Genomic DNA, 18,066 nt, shown 5'->3' with positions numbered 1-18,066 from the left:
TATACAGGGTGTTAATCTCATAGTGATTTCGAAATAAAAATGGTCATAACTTGTTAAATACTCTGTATAGTAATGCAAAACCATATGTGTAAAAAGCAACCAAGCCATTCTAAATATTAAACCATGAAAAATACTACTCCAAATTATTTCTGTTTAATAATAGTTCACTTAAGATTTCGCATAAGGCAACCAACCCACTTGGATTGTTTGTGTGACTGAACATATTATTACATTGCACTGTCGAAAAGTACCAGCCAAGTGGGTTGATATTGTTATGCCGATTACGGTTCTTGGAATGTTGCATCTTTTTGTTTTTACGTGTAGGTACTGACTAATATTAGTTAGTGCTTAAATATTAGAATATTTGTTGTGTTATATATATTATATTATGAAGAAATCTTTGAATATTTAATGCGAAAAATATGTTTAAATCAAGAACTGTTAAAATAATTAAAGCGGCTCGCGAAATTGCAGAAAATGGTAAGTTTTAGGATTAATACTATGTTTATCTTACTTTTAAATATTATGGTTTGTTGTTTTGACTGATTATCGCATATTTTTTATTTGTATTAATATTATGTTTAATAGTAGAAATTCTACTGTATGGTATTACTGAGTTGACTGAAATTATTCGGTTTTATTCATGGATTTTGTGGGTTGGTTGGATTTTGCAGATTGCATTTTATTAGATATATTTCCAACAGCAAAAAGAAACCAACCCTCAATATGGCTATTTTTTTGTAAAAATTTATTAGGAGAATTTTGATACTACTATGATAAAATTGCTCTAAAATTAAACTATTGATTAGTGAAGTTATCGTTTAAAAAAATATGACGGAAAATTAAATATTTAGAAAAACATAAAAAGTTAATTTTCTCTTAATTTACAAATTGAGGGTTGGTTGCTTTTTGTTTAACATGGCCCAATTATCAATATACAATAGACACATTTCACATGCCAATCTTCATATTACTTATGACGAGGATTTTTCGGCTCTAGCTCTTAGACTATAAGTGAGCACCAATCAGATAATAAATGATATTCAAAGATACCTTCCTTTTCTTGACGCAATGCTCCTGAAGATGCTCTAGGAGCGAAAAGTATACTTGGGCAAGATTAAATAAAATTCAGTGCTCGATATCTGCCTTTTATTTCGTAAAATTCATATATTCGAGCATTCAACCACTTCCTATTTTATATTAAAAAAATGATTATAGTTTTGACAACATGATAAGGAATGATAGTAAACAAAGAACCTTTTTAGAGATGATTTTTTTGCAAATGTGAGCGTTATTTCAATAGGTAGAAATAAAAAGAAGGGACAATCAATTATTTTGTAAATAATCTTTTTCTTCTTATACTTGTTGTTGATCTGTTAATTTCGACGTTCAAGTATTTCTTGAGAAATAGATTGCCAGCTATCTCTCCATCTTTTTGGTGGTCTCCCCGGTGGACGCTTACTAGCTGGTTTTCCTTCTAGCGCCATTCTTGTAGTCTGTGCTCCTTCATTCTTTTTACATGACCGAACCATTCGATTCGTGTTTGCCTACATATCTTACTACATCTTGCACGCAACATTGTTCCCTGATGGTGTTGTTTCGTATTCTGTCCCTTCTTGTCTTCCTTGCAGTTGAACTTACTGTTTTCAGTTCGGCTGTTCGTGCATGCTTTTGGTTTTACTGGTGTCTTCTCTTGATTCACTACCATAGGTTATAACAGGTGTGATGCAGGTTTTATAAATTCTCACTTTGCTGTCCTACCTCATAGATGGGTTATTCCAGACCTTCTTCTTCCTAACGTGCCCTATCAAGTCCCCTTGACGTTGGCGATTAACATGGCGAAACTGTCTCTGTCTCGAGCTATTCTAAATAGGTGTTCTGCTTTCTTTATTCCTGTCCACTCCCGAATATTCTTCAACCAAGACGCCTGCTTTCTACCAATTCCTCTGCGTCCTTCAATTTTACCCATCATAATAAGTTGAAGAATATTATACCGGTCTCCCCTTACTACGTGTCCAAAATAGGCCATCTTTCTATATTTGATGTTATCAAGCAGCTCGCGGGTAGCATTTGCTCTCTTAAGGACTGCCACATTTGTCAGCATAGCCGTCCATGGTATTTTCAGAATACGTCTGTGAAGCCACATTTCAAAGGCCTCCAAACGGTTAATGGTGGATATTTTTAATGTCCATGCTTCGACACCATACAAGAGGACTGACCAAATGTAGCATTTAATCATGCGCTTTCGAAGTTGAAGTTGCAAGGTATCATTACAGAAGAATGACCTCATTTTTAAAAATGTCGTGCGGGCTATCTCGATTCTACATTTTATCTCTTTATCTGGATCTAGTTGTTCAGTAATATGGCAACCAAGATATTTAAAACTGGGTACTCTTTGAATTATATGACCATCAACATATAACCGTGAATCTTCATGGGCCAAACGGCTAAATACCATGTATTTTGTTTTTGAACAGTTTTTATTTAGGCCAAACTCTCTTCCCACTGTGTCAATGGCATTTAAAAGGTGTTGTACTCCAGACCACATCTCTCAAACATCCGGACATGACTGAGGCTTGTTTATTTGTCCTCTACCGACCTAACTTTTAGCTCCAACTTGAAATCTCTTGTACCGAGCACTGTTCTCAATTTGTTCAAATTTGCTCTGGCGTTTTCTGTTCCGATTTTGATTTCCTGGAAATAATCATTTGCGGAGTTAATTATTGTTTCAAGACAAAGATTTTGATTTCTTGGAAGAAACTTTTTTGGGAGTTAATCATTGTTCTAAGATGCATATTTGCACACTCGTTCGATATTTGTTCTTTTAGTAAAATATTATCATTTCGAATTTTCGATATTCTGATGAATTTAGTCTTCTTAACGTTCATTTTTAGACCGTAGTCTTTTCCATAATTCCCTTATTCTTGTCAACAATCTAGGCATATCTTTAATTTTTTAGGTAAGTTGACAGCATCATCCGCATATCTAATGTTGTTAATAGGAACTCCATTTACCTGTATTCCAGCTGTTTCACCCTCAAGAATTTTTTTTAATCTCTTCCGAATTGGCATAAAAATAATTGGCTACAAAACGCATTCCTGCCTCTCCCCACGTCTAATTTCGACTTACTCTGAGAGCTGCTCGTTAACATTTAGCATACGATATGATCTTGGGTTCAATGTAGACTAACTTCTTTGATATCAGGACATTCATTAATTGTTCATGTCGTACTTTATCGAATGCTTTGTTATAGTCAATATAACATGCATACATATACATAGATCTTGATCGACATTATCAATCATATCTATATCCAGTTTATGATATATTCGATTATGGATGACTTTTAGTAGAGAACACGGAAAGACAAATACAGATCGACGTTAACCAATTTTTAGTTGCTATAAACTGATATGTTAACCTTTAGTTAACCAATACGCCTGAGCTATAAATTTGGTTCAAGGGTGTCAGTAAAACATGAATCTACCTCTTATCCATAATTTTTAGTGTTTCGATAGGAAGATTGTCAGGTTAGCTCTTCATTGTTTTTGATGCGTGCAATACTTCTTGTTTTGTGATATATGGACCTATTAATTCTGAAGTAAAATCAGATGCCATTACAAGTTCTATGTGAACCATTACCCCTCTTTCACAAAAATTTTCAAAATTTTGAAACTTAGTTTTTTGCTACAAAAACAGCAAAAGACTGTAAAATCGGTAATTGTTTATTTCTTTTTTAAAAATTAAGTTACTCTTTATTTTAGTGTGGACTTATAGTGCTTAAAAACTTCTGAAAATTTCAGCTTGTTCCGTTAATACAATTAATTACATTCCATTAATAACTAATAAATTAGGAAGATATTTAAATCGTTAATCAATGCACATATGGTTATTTTACTGGTACCATATGAAAGGTAAAACTTTTTCTTTTAACATGTACCAAAGAAAGTAAAAAATATTTTTTTTGCCAAAAATGTTTTTGCCAAATGACTGTTATTTTTTACATTAAAACTATTAGAATATTTTATATAAATAATCAGAAACTATTCCTGTAGAGTAGACGCATAAAATAATAAACTATTTCAGAAAAAAAGATGGAAAAAATGAGACGCTAAAGTAAAATGGGTGGATAAACAAAAAAGTTATTGCAAAACGAACGACAAAATCGCTGTTCTCGAGTATTGTTAATAACTATTGCATTATTTATTAAATTTTGTTTTCCGTCGACCGTCCATTTATGATCAATTTTAACACCCTCAAAATCATTTATTAATGACCCCTATAAATGAATGATTTTCTATTAATGAACGATTTAATTATAGGCAGCACAACATACATTGCTTACATAAATTAATTAAACGCTGTGTGATTGGCAGTGACCTGTGGTGTAGGCAACCAAACATATACCTATTTATATTCCCACTAAAAATCAAGTAGCCGCTGTTAGACCATCTGTCATTGTTTGTCTCAAATTGTTGTTTATCGTTAAGTAAATAAAAATTTAAACTAAGATATCTTTATTTCTGAAAAGTACAGTCGACGGAAAAGTATTGTAACGAACTCATGAATTAAAATGGCGATTAACAATCTAGAAGATTAACGCGCTCGCCCCGCTCATGTGTTAAAATATTTCAATTGTTAATCGCCCTTATTAATATACTTCTTGGTTAAATAGCTATTAAATATACCTGAACTAAAGGGTATTATTGTGCCTGAATAGTGTGCAAAAATTGAGCCAGACCTGTTGAATAGTTTTTGTAAAATTTAAATTGTTTTAATTTTTTTTGAAAAGTTAGCTGAGAATGGATCTCAATAATCCTGGGCTTATTTTCTTCGGTAAGATGTATACTAATAACATGTGAAAAAGGAATAAAAAAAACGTGTAAGTTATGAGAAAAAACTAAACTTGACATTTTTATTGTTTATTTAACACTTGTTTCAGTAAAAAATTGACGAATGTCTAAATGAGAGTCTTTTTGTAATATCTCATACTACAAATTTCAAATATCAAACCTTGTTACAAAAAAATAAAGATCGGGAGATGATACTGAATAAATAAAGTGAAAATAGTATATTGTACAACAAGAGAGAAAAAAGACATATTTTTCACGAGGGCAGAAGTTTGTTGGCCCGAGCCGAGGTACGAGGCGATTGCCGCAAATCAAGAGAGGGAGAAATATGTCGTTTTCTCACGTGTTGTACACTGTACTTTTTCTATGGATGCGTTTTTGTCAAGAGTTCAAACTTCAATACACATATTGTAGGTATTTAATATTCTTAATATTTATATACTTTTATTTAATTAAAATTATAGTTACCAGCTATATTTAAACAGGTTTGAAAGGTAATTCCTGGTAAGTTTTGATTTGACACATTTTATTTGACAAAAATATTTGTGTTTGTATTGTGCATGTTACCATGGAAACCGCGATTCTACGTATGGAACCCATGAGAAAAAATATTTCTCACTGCAATGGCCGACTTTTCTCACAGCCTGAGAAATTGTTCGTTTTGAATGTATGTAAGTAGTGAGAGAAGTTTCACATTGTATAGCATCCTTAGAAAAACTATATTATTTATTGAATTACAGTATGCGGCAAAATAAACAGTACTGAAATGAATATTGAAATGTTTATGATTATTTATTATATTTAATATACATTATTCACGACGACGCACGTTTCCGATAAAACAGATGTTAAAGATGCCCTCTGGCTAGTGGCCGATCTACGGAGAGGGAAAATGAGGAAATTTTCCCCCTAACAAGGTCCAAAATTAAAGGAAAAATTTGTTCAAACATAAAAATATATCGGCTGATATGAAACCGAAACCACAGAAAGACAAATTAAACCCAATAAACACGCTAGTTAGAAAAATTAAGGGAACCTAATGCCTATAAGTTATTATTTATGTGTTTTGGTTTGTTTGGTTTTTCGTTGGAAGTTCCCCCCTAAGACAAATTTCCCTTCCCAAGGCAAATTTCTAGATCCGCCACTGCCACTGGCACAAAAAAATCTTTAATGCTGGTCCGCAATTCCGAAATGGCAGACAGTGAATATGTCTGACTCCTTCAGCATTCCCCATATGTACGCATCTGGTGGCGTTAGTTTTGGTGAGTGGCAACTCCCAAAATGATCGCGCAGTATTCGAACAGACTCCCTGGGAGTGTGAGAGGTTGTTCCGTTCTGCTGAAACAATTGTTGATTTTAAGCTTGGACCGTTTTCGTGACATTTTCCGTATGACTGAAAATAGTACTCCATCATAAAATATTTTTCTGCAAAACTGAGGACCATTCTGAAGCACCTAACATTATCACGACATTCACATTCGTTATAACGACGTTCGGAAGCCACTCAGCACGTTCCGGCCCCTAAAACATACAAATTTGAGGCATACGAAATTCAGTACTACAGTCAAACCCGCTTATTGGAATAGCCTTCGTAGATATTCTAATAACCGATCGTTGGTGGCTAGCCGAAATAAATGTACCGAATATACGTAATGATAGTAGGTACATACTATGTTAACATGTATAATATGTATATGGTTTTAGGTCTTTTTATGTCAATAATACAGTAGTGTAACTATTAGGTACTTATTTATTAAAAACCAAATTGCATTATAATGTGGATGCATACAGGAATAATATGAAATGTATACAATATAGATGTGTAAATATTTTCTTATTAAAATACATATGAAAGAGTTACTTATTTTGTCTTGAAAAATAATAGGTAATTGTACTTGTTTTTTTTTTGTTACATAAACTACTAATCAATTGTTGCTCTAAATTATAAAATTAGAAAAATTTCCATTGGATTGACCCTCCAGAGAACTTCTTACCTACGAGCGGTTAGGATAGCCGATAAGCTTGTTTCTAAAAATGTTTTTATAATGGGTGGCACTATGTAAAGAAATTTTCAGACAAATGAAATTATTTTATTAGCTGTGTCGGCGAACGATTGAATTCGTACTCATAACAAAGTAATAAAGTAATAAAGTGTATTACTTGACAAACCCTAAAAATTTAAACAGCACTATATTATGCTTTCGAGGCCTTTGTCGACAATCCATGATACCAGACATAATTTAAATTTTTGGGAAATTGTAGGTAAAAATTAATTCGTTGACATGAAGAATATTCTATAAAGCGGTACTATCTTACTAAATCATATTCCAATAAACGGATAAATTTATTAATGAGTAAATGAAAAGGTTTCGGGACCTCGAATTTTTATTCCATAAACCGGGATATTCCTATAAGCGGTACTCTAATAAGCGGGTTTGACTGTATTTATTTTGCCCCATACCGTACTTCAATATTAAAATATTTTATAATGTAAAATACAAAATACAGTTAATCTCTCTTTATCTCATCTCAGGGATTTATTGTGATAGCAGAAGACGGCTTCTTGATGATTCTGAGCATTTATAGCTACAAATATTTATTGAACTTAAAATAAAAACATAAAATAAAGCAAAATGAAGAAATTGTATCAAATATATGAAAAATGCATTGACTATTGAACTGTTCGACTATTAAATATTAAGGTGAAACAGTAGCGATCAACAGGTAGCGAAAACGCGTTCCAAGATTGCGGCTGTAATTTTGAATATTTGTTCGAGATATTTGGCACACGTATTCGTAATATAATAAAGAATGGCGGTACAGAGCTCAATTTGAAAAATATATGAATATGTGGAAATTACTTTGTAATTAAATACAATATTAAAAAACCGAGCCTGTACCGCCATTAACCCATTTTCTACCAGAATATCGATAAATATGTTTTTTTCATAAATATAACTGCAGATGACAATGGAATGAATCTAAATAAACGTAAAAATATGTTTTTATTAATTTTTTTTTATAAACATAAGAAAAAATGCTGTGACCATATGGTCACACAGGTAGATTACCTATATACATTACGTATTTGCTCCTGTGTATGAAATATGTCAAAACACTCAATGCAAAGACCTAAATCACATTTTTTACCATGTGTATCATAGATGAACACCTTTCTCCAGCACACCTGCGTCTTTTACCGTTAGAGACTGGAACAACAATATGTTCAATTTTGTCATATCGAAGATTCTCGGACTCTCTATTCATTGACAGACATTCCTGCTTACTGCAGGCTTACCAGGACAACTAGGTGGAACTCCATATTTCCGCAACTTTCCTTTGAGAACTTATAATATAAAGTACCCACGCGTTATGTAGGCATACATCTAAAAGCCAAGTAAAAAGAGCCCAATACCACCTTTACTTCTGATGCCAATTCTGTATCGTGCTACATCCCCATCCAGTCTCCATGCAACCCATAAATGTAGTATATTTTGCAATAATCAAAGGTCTTTGTACTTGAATAATTGTCTTCTGTTGCTTAGAGTGCCTATTGACTAAACTTTGAGGACTGATGCCGTAGCAAGTTACTGGAGAATTCTTGAACGTAGCAAATTTTGTTATTTCTTGTAAAATATGTTCAAATATATCTTTAAAAAAAATAATTTGAAGAGTTGTAATGGACTCTATTATGAAATTCAAAACTTTCAGACTCATTCATGTTTTAAAATTTTTTTATTATGTATCAAATCACACTGTATCCATTGCATGATCTCAGTTTTTTAGAAATTCTACTTTTTTTATTTTTTTCTTATTTAACTCCCCTCTTCATCAGGTTCTTTTGTCTTTAGTTCATTCACAGAGGCTTCCTCTCCTTGTTCCATAGTTTCATTACAATTTGTTCGAATTTCAACTGATGCCAATAATTGACTATGAGACAAATGGCCAACTAAACCACCACCATCTTCATCTCCGGAATCTTCATCCGTGCTCTCATGAACATCTGGAGGAAAACTAAACACAGATGTTCCACATTTTCTATATTTTCGTCGTCATATCACATAGTCAGTGCTTTTTCTAGTATAAAACCGGAACTAAAAAGAAAAAAAAAAGAAAACCTATAATTTATCACATATTATCCCTATGTGACCATAAGGTCACAATCAAATACTAGCAGCTCTGCCACAATTGATAGAATACGTTTGTAATAAATTGTGTAAATATGTCTTAAACGAATTCCTGTAGATCCTATTTTTCCAAAAATATTTTTGGCATCTTTAAAAATAAGATTATTAAATATTACTTACTCAAAGCGAACGTCATTTTGATTCTTTCTCGTTGTAACACCACCAAATAATAACTATAACACTACCTTGCAAGCAAATAGATCAGGTATTGAGTATGTAATTCGTTAAGTAGATGTCTCTAGTCTGCATGGTCGTGTAACTAGTTGCTTATATCGCTGTATGTGTTCAATGTTGTATATTTAAGAAGGGCCATTTAGTGTGACCATACGGTTACGCTAGTAGAAAACGGGTTAAGAAGAACAAAAAAATACACTTTCTTCAAATAAACTTTTTTATCCGGTGCCTAGATTTTGTGTCATTTTGGAACTACTAATGAAATAAAAAATTTTAGTAGTTCTAAAATGACACAAAATCTAGGCATCCGATAAAAAAGTTTATTTGAAGAAAGTGTATTTTTTTGTTCTTCTTAATGGCGGTACAGGCTCGTTTTTTTAATATTGTATTTAATTACAGAGTAATTTCTACATATTAATATATTTTTCAAATTGAGCTCTGTACCGCCATTCTTTATTATATTGCGAATACGTGTGCCAAATATCTCTAAAAAATATTGAAAATTACAGCCGCAATCTTCGAACGCGTTTTTGCTTCCTGTTGATTGCTACTGTTTCCTCTTAAGACAAAAAACCCTAACTTATCACATACATATACACCGTTAATACCCTGCAATATGGACAATATAAATATAAAATACATCCTGAATAGGTAGTCAAATGTACCTACGTTAAGCAAGAATCAGGTATGTACCGTACCATACTATATTAATATTATTATTATCAAATATAAAATGAACAATTTATACCATGAAGTGTTTATACCTACTTCTTGTAAATCTACCTGTAGAATTAACTAAGTACAGTAAACATACCCTGTGTTCACTCTGTTAATAGTTAATACCCTCGTATAGCTATATTTTGACTTATAACGAATAGGATATATAGCATACATAAAAATAGAGGTTATATTGTTAATAATGACTTCTTCTTCTTGCTAACGGTCTCGTATGTGGGTGGTCTAATCATGGTTACTCTGGTTACTACTAGATGCTAGCTACTAGCTGGTTACTAGCTCCTGGACTAGGTGCTAGTAGGTTCTAGGATAACTGTGTCTTCAAGAAGTTGACCTACCAAGGATAGAAAATAAAACTGTTAGTAGGGACTATAATACGAGACAGTACAAATACATGACGCTATAAGCCTAATAATAGCTTTAAAGATAGTAGTTACCTGTGTTGTTAGGTGGCCACAAGATAAGTTGTTACAGGACCTTTCCTCAACCGCTAGTGATGAAAAAAGCCTAGGAAAGACAAAGGACATTAGACCACAGCAACAACAACGACGTTATAAAAGAGGTAGAGAAAAACGAAAGTAGTACTTCCTTTTAGTAATACAACTTGCCATATTAAAAAATAAAAAGCTAATTACTAAATTAAAATCGAAAAACAAAATGAGCCGAACACAATTTCACGGTAGCGATAATTTCTTAAATAATTTGTTTTGAAACATAAAATTTGACTGTTAGGATGGTACTAATAAATAATAAATTATAGAACTGTCAAGGTCACATAACTGTAGACAGAAACAAGGATAATTGGCCTTTCTCAAACTCTTGGAAGGAACAATGTCGCAAAGAAGGAAACGCATTCCACTTTATTCTTCATAAAATAAAAAAAGAATATCCTACTGTAAAATTTTATGGCGCTATAGACAAGGGCTACTTTATTTTTAGCAGATAAAACCGGGTTTTTAATTATGTTATCGAATATTGTTTGGCTGGACCTATAAAAAAACTGACGTCTGACGTTACAACCGAGATGACGTAACTACCGAGGCCGTAAGTTCCACTGTATATATAAATGAAGTACTTGATTAGTCACTCGTATGATTTAACATAGATCTTATAAGTTCTAAAGTATGAGATTGGAATCGAAAACTATTAGTGTTGGACAAAATCAATTATTTGTGAAAGTCCAGGGCGCATCTGTTTTGAGATGGACGTTGAGAGGTGACTCAATTTCTTTTGCAGAAATTACTTGAAAATAACTCAAATAATAATATTTGAGTTATCCTCCCACTCAAAATGGTCCGGAGCATTGTTTAAATAATCAAAATGTCAAAATATGAAGGAAAAATTCGAATTTTTTATTGTTTTTTTGATTATAACTTTAAAACTATTCATTTTTGAGAAAAGTTGTACTAACATAAAAGTTGCGTAATTAAATTTCCTACAATTTAAAATTGGTTAAAAATTTAAAAAATAGTCACCCTTGTTGCAAAATAGCAATAATTGCGAAAAAAAAACCATACAAAAACAAGTATTCGCATTTTACGTTTTTCAACCATTTATGCTACACTTAAAATCTTCATATTTGACCCAGAAAAACTTTATGATATAGTAAAACAACACTGTAAATTTTATTAAGATCGGTTTAATAGATTTTACAAAATAAATTTTGCAATCCAGCTTTCGCAAAAAAAATTATTCCTTTAAAAATGTTGCAGGACTGAAAATAAAGCAGATAGCAAGTTGGATTTTTTTTGCTTATAGAAGTGTACTGTACCTTTCATTTGCAATTTGCAAAATTTAAATCGATTAATTACCACGGCGTCAGAAAATTTTTTAAATAAACATTAATTTTTGGTGCTACGCGCAGGACAGCGGTGTTCGATTCACTCAAGTTGATTTCCACCAAAATTTCTTCGAATCTTTATCTAATATATTATTTTCTTACTCTATCTTTTGTTGTATTTTAATATTTTAATTCCACAAAACCCAAACTAATTTTATTATTGTGTGTGAAATATTGTTTAAACAATTGCATATGTTTAAAAATAATAAACTTATATTCTCTAAGTTAAAATATGTGAACAAAGAAAGTTTTTGCTAAAAAAAGTGTTATTCCAAAGGATAGAGTATGTGTTTTTACTTTGCAATAAACACATTCATTTATTTATATCGAAATGTAATAAAAATTAAAATGTATCAATCATTATCAAAGGTCATTGGAATGCCCAATCAGAGCAAACTATCCGCTGTCTTCCGCGTAGCACCAATAATTAATGTTTATTTAAAAAAAATCCTGACGACGTGGTGGTTAATAGATTTTAGTTTTGCAAATTGCAGATGAAAGGTACAGTACACTTTTATAAGCATAAAAAATTTCAACTTGCTATCTGCTTTATTTTCAGGCCTGTAACATTTTGAAATAATGAATTTTTTTTGCGAAAGCTGGATTGCAAAATTTATTTTGCAAAATTTGTTGAACCGATCTTAATGAAATTTACAGTATTGTATTACTATATCATAAAGATTTTATGGGTGAAATATGAAGGTCCTAAGGGCAGCATAAATGGTTGAAAAACGTAAAATGCGAATACTTGTTTTTGTATGGTTTTTTTCGCAATTATTGCTATTTTGCAACAAGGTTGACCATTTTTTAAATTTTTAACCAGTTCTACATTATATGGAATTTAATTTCGCAACTTTTATGTTAGGACAACTTTTCTCGGAAATAAACACTTTTAAAGTTATAATCAAAAAACGAAGAAAAAAATCGAATTTTTCCTTAATTTTTTGACATTTTGATTATTTAAACAATGTTCCGGACCTTTTTGAGAGGGAAGATAACTCAAATATTATTATTTGAGTTATTTTCAAGCAATTTCTGCAAAAAAATTGAGTCACCTCTCAACGTTCAAATGTACTAATATTTTTACAGATGCGCCCTGGTCTATGAAGGTTGGATGAAAAACCGTAACAAACTGTCTATACAGTTGTGACGAAAAATGCTTATTTTTTACTAACTTGATTGGTTTAACAGTAGTTTTCTCAGTTTTGTACTTAATAAAAATATCAACGATAACATTTATTTTTTATTTTTTAGACCTTCGCAAAGAGAGAGAAGACAAATACCATGTACAGAAGGTGGTACATGGTGTAAATAGATTGCTTTGCTGTTAACAACTATCATGATGATTTATAAAATGTTAAGTTTATAAATAGCCAAAATAAAGCATAGAAATAAAAAAAAATATTTAATTCGAATGCATCAATTATTTAATTCGTGTCCATTTTTAATTTAACTGTTTTACAAATTTCAACTTAACCCTCCAGCGTGCACTCGGTACTTTATGCCGCCTTTTTTGTAATTTTAGGATTTCCTAAATTATTATTAGCTATAGTTCTACACAAAAAGCTAAAACGATCATGGTCATTCCATACCTAACTCGAGGAGCAAATATTCAGTTATATGAATATTCGATGTATAAACGTTATATAAATGTCGATTTTTTTTTATTAAGTAAACCGCGTCAACCATGAAAGGTTATTGGCGGGGAAGAGTTGTACATAAAATCAGATGTTTGCTTATAACAAGGTTTGCGACTGGCGCTATCATAATTATTGATACATGCTAAAAATCCTGAAGTGATTACAGCCAAAAAAATAAACACCCATAAAAATATTTATACACTTCAAAAGAGATCGCGCATGGACTATGTACGAAAAAGTCTAGGAATATTTTTAGACAGAGACATAATTTCTTCTTTATTTGTTTTGAATAAGTAATAATCGATTTGTAGTGATTAATAGTTTTTAATATGCAAGAAAATTTGTCGAAATGTCATAACGAGAATGCCTTAAAGTGCAATTCAATGTTTATTTCTGATAAATGAAACTAGCCCAATCATTTGCATCACAGTTTTAATATTCCTGACACCACTCTTGCAGCGCGTTTGTATCTGGAGATAGGCGGACCTCTCAATGGTCCTCGATCATGGAGATTGGCTTCACGGAGATGATTTCTTACTTACAGTATCACAGCTTTAGGCCGATGCCACATTATGCGTTTTGACCGGATGCGTGTCCGCCGCATCCGGTGAAAACGCATAGTGTGACAGATCGATCCGGTTGCGTTGGAAACGGATGCGTTTTGAGTCATCGGTACGTGCTTACAAACTGCACCAGACTAAACGCATAGTGTGACAGGTCGGTCCGGTTGCGTTGGAAACGGATGCGTTTTCACCGCATCCGGTCAAAACGCATAATGTGGCATCGGCCTTAGGTTACATGGTGTACCTGCTGCAAGTCGCTTATCAATTCAGGTGCTGTAATTTTCGGTTGTCTCCTAGAAGTTAACACTAAAAATCGATATTAAGCTGCAGTTGCAACGTGCTTACGTCCTAGATGGACGGTTCGTCCATCGGTGCGTCAGTGAGTTAAGTTGGACGTTCAGTATCACAAAAACGCCACCATAATCAACTGATAACACTTTAGGAGACTCCCTTGAGCTCAGCTCCATTATTTTCCCGCTTGTCACCTTGAAGAAGGCCTATAGCCCTATTAGGCTATTGATTTTGTATTTTAGAAAGGAACTACAACGTTAATGGGGTTTTATTGTTTCATATAGTCAATGGACCCCTAAATGTGAAAAACCCGCAGAGTGCTACCATTTACAGGGGTCCGTTTTTGAGAAAGGGGTGAATTAGTCCCTAGGCAAAGAATATATTAGTGTTTTTAGTAAATGTATTATTTATTATAATTTCTGTGTCTTTGGATTTGTCTTCCATCCTTGCTCTTTAAAACGACGTTTGATAGAAGTCTCTATGATTTACAGTTTTCAAAATATAATTTTTCAAAGTTCGCCACTCACAGCGATTTTGACCCATTTTCCTTGTTACTTCTCAAACATTGTTCTGCTTTTCTCTACGTAGATTTAGGTATAGTCGGTTCGCTAAACTCAGACACAACTGGCTAATGATTTTAGTAGGTAATTTTTTGTTTTTTGCCAACTTTGCCAAAATTGGCAAAATTACTAACTATTTAGTAATTATTTTTTTTACCAATTTTACCAAATTTGCAAAATTACTTACTAAAATCACTAGCCAGTTGTGTCTGAGTTTAGCGAACCGACTATATATGCAATGTTACATTTATTTGAAAGAAAAGTCAACTACTCTTAAAATGGTCTATTGTAGAAGGCCGTTATGACTATTTTTAAGATATTGTTGTTCTTTATAAAAGAAGTTTTATACTTTTAATGATTTTTGATATATTTTACGATTATTTTTATATTTCTCATTATAACTTTTTTTATTGTATATTTAGGTTTATACATTGTATACCAAAAAAAGCTTGTTTTCTTTACTTTAAAATGTTGTATTATAAAAAATTCTAGGACTATTTTTAAACAAGCTATGCTTTTTCAAAATGTGATATATACACATGCAATAGGTCCCACTAAGTTGGAACCACATGAAAACCTTTTTTACTATTAACTTTATGAAAAAAAATCTTTTTAAAATTTTTTGCATAGTCTAAAACCTAAGATGCAATCATCGGATATAAAATTTTATCAATAGTGTAGAAGGTATGTTAAAAAATATCAATTTCGCTACAGAGTAAAGTACCTTTATATTTCACAATATCGAAAAGTTTAATTAAAAAAAATTATTTGGAATTAAAAATTTTGTTATAATAATATGAAATTATATTCTTCTAATGGAGAAAAGAAAACTTTTAATTTTTTTTCAAATTACGGATACCTTTGGATATCATACGGATATCTTGTTTAAAAATAGCCCTAGAATTTTTTGCAATACACCATTTTAAAGTAAAGAAAATAAGCTTTTTTTATTTCACAATATATATTTAAATGAACGAGAAAAAAGTCATAATGAGAAATTTACAAAAGAATCAGTAAAAATATCAAAAATCATTAAAAGTATAAAACCCTGAAAAAGCATAACATGCTTAAAAAGAGCCGTATAACCTTATACAGTAGACCATTTTAAAGGAAATTGACTTCTATCTCTACTAAATATACCATTGCATATACCTAGATATATGTAGAAAAAAGTTACAGAACAATGTTTGCGAAATAATAGGAAAAATTGGCCAAAAATGCTGTAAGCGGCGAACTTTGAAAAACCTATAAACTTTTACCAAACTTCGTTTTAAAGAGGAAGGATGGAAGTTATTTTTCGCTGAAGCATTGCCTATACCTATATCCCTGTGGAAAAATGTTATGGGACAAAAAACAAAATTGCTTTCTTTTGTGTTTTTTTCTTGCTTTTATTTTGAATATATTTTTATACAAAACAATTTTTTTGACTTTAAAATATGATATTTCGATAGTAAATTTAACCTGGAACAATTTTCCTGTGGACATGTTTGTACCAAAAGTACATAGAACTCACCCCAATTCACCCTGTGCCTAGGAACTAATTCACCTCTTTCTCAAAAACGCACCCATTTAAATGGTAGCACTCCGCGGTTTTTTCAAATCTAGAGGTCCATTGACCATATGAGACAATAAAATCCCGTTAGCGTTGTAGTTCTCTACTATTAGCTCTTTTATTTTGAACATAATCAATATATTCATCTCATCAAAAGTTAAAAAATGACGGCGCTCCATAATAAATAAAAAACAATATTTTCAATACACTAACTAAACCTGAACTTTATAGCAGGAGCAAAATCGAAACTACCAAAATATTTACTGCAGTATACACACAGTTTTTTCCTCTCCTGTTAAAAACGTTGTCAAATATTCGTTATCACTTTTGATGTTTTGTTTTACTCACAAAATTGTAGAGGCTGAGCCACTCTACAAATTCAATTGAAATGTATGTAGTAATAATCAACTAAATGAATTTATTTTTATTAATTTTATTATTAGGCCTGGATCCTGCGTACTAAAAAAAAGTTGATTAATAGCAAGCTGAACATTGTTAGTAGTTTAACGGTGTCTAGTCAGACAAACTTTGATGTATGGGAACACTGGAACAGCAGTGCCAGATTAACCATTAGGCAAAGTAGGCAGTTGCCTAGGGACCTCTGCCCCAGAGGGGGCCTCGCAGAGCCCAAAACAAAAAATAATAATTAAATAATAGAATAAAGAATTAAATAAAAACTATGAATCATATTTTGTTGAAAAATTCAAATATCGCGCAATACCATAAGAGTGATGGTGAACATATAAAACTGCATTACAATTGTTTTTTTTTTCACACAGAAAGTATATGTAAGTATAAATCACTAATGAATGATAAGTCCTTTTAATAGAAGGAACAGTACTACAGATGGAAATAAGAAAAAAAGATTCGAGAGGAGCAAAAAAATGCAAGAAAAAGCCAAAGCGAGAAAAGATCCTTAAGCAAGATCTTAAATAAAACCCAAACTTATTTAAACTCAGTTAGTTAGCTAGTGAAGCTGCAACCAATTAAAATGCACATGATGAAATAAAAATAACTGATGAAAACATAGCTTCCGTAACTGAAGAAGATGACAAACATGTAACGACAATTCTATTCCAGTTCAAAAAGTTAAAGGACCAGAAACCGAAACTTAAAAATTGAAGTTAAAGATCAATTGGCTCATAAATTTGGAAACGACATAGGATTATGGAATACAATAACTACTATGATATAACTAATCTATGGTTTTTCGAAAACATATCAGTAGAACAAAAATTAAAAGAGATTGGCTACGTAACGTATTCTCCCTCTAATGGAAATCTTTACTTATTTTCAAGTATTGTTTTTAGCGAACATGACACAAGTTTTACAACAGGATATACGGATTGGAAAAATGCTTCTCAGAATGAAGTTACATGAAAAAAGTCAAGCTCACCGATCATGTGTGAAAACATCCATCGAGAGGCAGCGCCTTCATGGTCGAGGTCGAATTTGGTCGAACTGACTCTTTGGAAGCTCTTTGGAAGTTCAAGTTAATCAAAAACGAGATTATTGGTTCTGAAAAGAGTAGTGTCTGAGGTTAAGCTTCTACCTTTTCGCGGATCAGCGTTTAAAGGTTAGACAGAGATCCTTGGTTCACAAAATAATAAAAACTGCCTAGGCATTTTAGAGCTACTTGACAAGTACGAGTCTTTCTAAGCTCTCAGTTAGTTA

The 18,066-nt window shown here is 31.9% G+C and overlaps 1 long non-coding RNA gene across 1 annotated transcript; it reads right to left on the bottom strand.

Moving 5' to 3' along the window:
• Nucleotides 1-2,118: 2,118 nt before the first annotated feature.
• Nucleotides 2,119-16,758, bottom strand: LOC114332972 (uncharacterized). Its single transcript, XR_003652874.2, has 3 exons — nt 16,645-16,758; nt 10,384-10,453; nt 2,119-10,280 (listed from the first exon to the last, which is right to left on the bottom strand). It is a non-coding gene; the product is annotated as an uncharacterized LOC114332972 (long non-coding RNA).
• Nucleotides 16,759-18,066: the final 1,308 nt, after the last annotated feature.

This window comes from Diabrotica virgifera, chromosome 1, assembly GCF_917563875.1.
Source record: "Diabrotica virgifera virgifera chromosome 1, PGI_DIABVI_V3a".
Lineage (NCBI taxonomy): Eukaryota > Metazoa > Arthropoda > Insecta > Coleoptera > Chrysomelidae > Diabrotica > Diabrotica virgifera.
Note: the sequence above shows the minus strand (reverse complement) of the source record. Positions and strands in the feature narration are given on the sequence as shown.